Source organism: Pocillopora verrucosa, unplaced genomic scaffold (assembly GCF_036669915.1).
Source record: "Pocillopora verrucosa isolate sample1 unplaced genomic scaffold, ASM3666991v2 scaffold_46, whole genome shotgun sequence".
Classification (NCBI taxonomy): Eukaryota; Metazoa; Cnidaria; class Anthozoa; order Scleractinia; family Pocilloporidae; genus Pocillopora; species Pocillopora verrucosa.
Genome location: NW_027078184.1, coordinates 10,778 through 12,909, shown reverse-complemented (window position 1 = coordinate 12,909; position 2,132 = coordinate 10,778). Strand labels below are relative to the sequence as shown.

General features: G+C 49.2%; 2 non-coding genes and 1 pseudogene across 2 annotated transcripts; 1 reads left to right on the top strand and 2 right to left on the bottom strand.

Annotated features, from left to right (window-relative positions):
• Positions 1-511: 511 nt before the first annotated feature.
• Positions 512-631, top strand: LOC136278669 (5S ribosomal RNA). Its single transcript, XR_010716470.1, has one exon. It is a non-coding gene; the product is annotated as a 5S ribosomal RNA (ribosomal RNA).
• A 982-nt stretch (positions 632-1,613) lies between these two features.
• LOC136278684 (U1 spliceosomal RNA) lies at positions 1,614-1,776 on the bottom strand. The gene has a single exon (XR_010716484.1). It is a non-coding gene; the product is annotated as a U1 spliceosomal RNA (small nuclear RNA).
• Positions 1,777-2,006: 230 nt separating this feature from the next.
• LOC136278699 (U2 spliceosomal RNA) lies at positions 2,007-2,132 on the bottom strand (annotated as a pseudogene).

Genomic DNA, 2,132 nt, shown 5'->3' with positions numbered 1-2,132 from the left:
GATGCCGACGCATGCCCTGGGTGAGGGGGGTGGTCGAGGGATCCTTCCCACGGTTTATGGTGGATAGTAGCAGGTCGCCCCCACAAGCCCTTGCGAGTCCCGCAGACGGTCCCAGAGGCTGACCCGTTTGGTATCTCCTCACTGTAAGATTTTAAAGCCAGATACACGCACCTACGGAGCTAAAACATTGTATAATAGGTTTTTAGGACACGTTATGTCTCTTGGGACCCCTCCCTCCCCTCCCTAGGGAATAGTGCTTCAAATCGATGCTCCTCAATGTGTTAACTGGGTTGAGGAAAATACATTAGGGTTAGGTAACGACTTCGGGGTTAGGGTAACCATTTCTTAGGGTTAGGGTAACAATTTCTTAGGGTTAGAGTATCGATTTCTTAGGGTTAGAGTAACGAAACTAGGGCTTTAGGAATTTCAAATTCGCCTACACTCAGGGATGTGGCCGCTTTAACAGCCTGAACCTGGCCGATAACAAGCAGAATTTCGACCCCATTTCCTCGTCGACGACCATGACCACAGGGAAAGCACCGGTTCTCGTCCGATCACCGAAGTTAAGCCCTGTCGGGCGGGGTTAGTACTTGGATGGGTGACCGCCTGGGAATACCCCGTGTTGTAGGCTTCAATTTTTTGTCTTGCGAACATCTCTAAACGTTTTATCCCAATAAATAGCTCTCCATACACCACAATTTCACATAGGAGAGCCGTAGGTGAGTGAGGAACAAATCAAAGCAAAAAACGAGGGGGGGAAAACACCTTTTTGTCAAAAATCGGCCAGCTAATGGCGAAAACTCTAGTGCGATCGACTTTTCTTACAGAGCGCGCGCGAGCGAGTGAGCACGCGCGAGATGAACAGTTTATGATGTCAAATTCTACTTCTGTGATATCAAATCATTCCTAAAAACGAACGAAAAAATGAATAGGAAAAAAACGCACACTTCTGAGACGCAGTTTTAAGCCATCGTGACGTGGCAAAACACTCGCACACTTCCAAGAGGAGGCGCGCGAAAAACGGCACTGAAAGTCGACAATGGTTGGATTCAGACTGCAAAACGAATCGGGAAAACGGTTCGATACTTTTACTACTCTGCTAGTTTGTTTCCTTCCCTCGTTCATTCGTTCACTCGCTTGCTCGCACAAAGGATACACTAACGATAGCAATAGCATTTCTAAAAGCGGCTCCAGTGACAATAAAACCGCTCAAAAGGTTCAAAGTGTACTCACGGTCCAAGTCGAATGCCCTTCTATGCTCGCTCGCTCGGTCGATCGGCCGTTTGGTTTCCTTTCATTTCCTTTCCCTTCGCGCGCATAGCACAGCACGGCACGGCACGCACAACCTGCAAATACAACGAACAGGACTTTACACACAATAGAGCAGACAGGCCTTGAACAAAAACAGCCAGCAAAGTTACGCACCGCCCCGAAACTCACCTTGTTTCCTTCCTCCAGTCTCTCCAATGCACTTCTACCCCTCCAAACGTGCCAACACCTTGGCCAGTTGTGCGTCCTTTGCTTCTTTGCAAGTCTACCGGTCCACTGCAAAAGCAAAAATACACTCGATAGTCAGTAAGAGGGCCATATAGACATAGTTTGGATGACTTTTGCGGGGACGAGCGCGAACGCAGGTCCCCACTACCAGAAATTATACGCTCGAGTTACCCACATTTGGGGTAATCGCAAGGGTCAACCCAGTCGAAGTGCAATGAAGGGCCTCGCCTTGAGAGGACTGCCTCCTTGATCACAGTACCTCCCGCGTCAGGTAAGTATGCTTTTTCAGCGTCTGCCCTCGGTGAAAAAATCCACTTACCCCTAGGTCCTTGTGGTAGTGCTTTGCGCACTTCAGAAAACGTAGGCCAGCGGCCGTTCCTGCCATTGTCTGTTGTCTGAATTATCATCCCTCTTCACCTCTTCCCCCTCTAAGGGCGGGCGGGCTCCTGTAAACATAAAAGAATGCTATACCGTTGACTTTGTTTTGGATTGAATGTGTCTTCCCCAGAGGGAAGTGGGCCGCACTCGGAGGTAGTGCTATACCGAGGCAACCCGTGGCTGGGACGAGGCAAGCCTCTTTTCCACAGCCCAGTTCCAAAAATCAGTTTAATATATGAGCTGCTCAATGAGCAGCG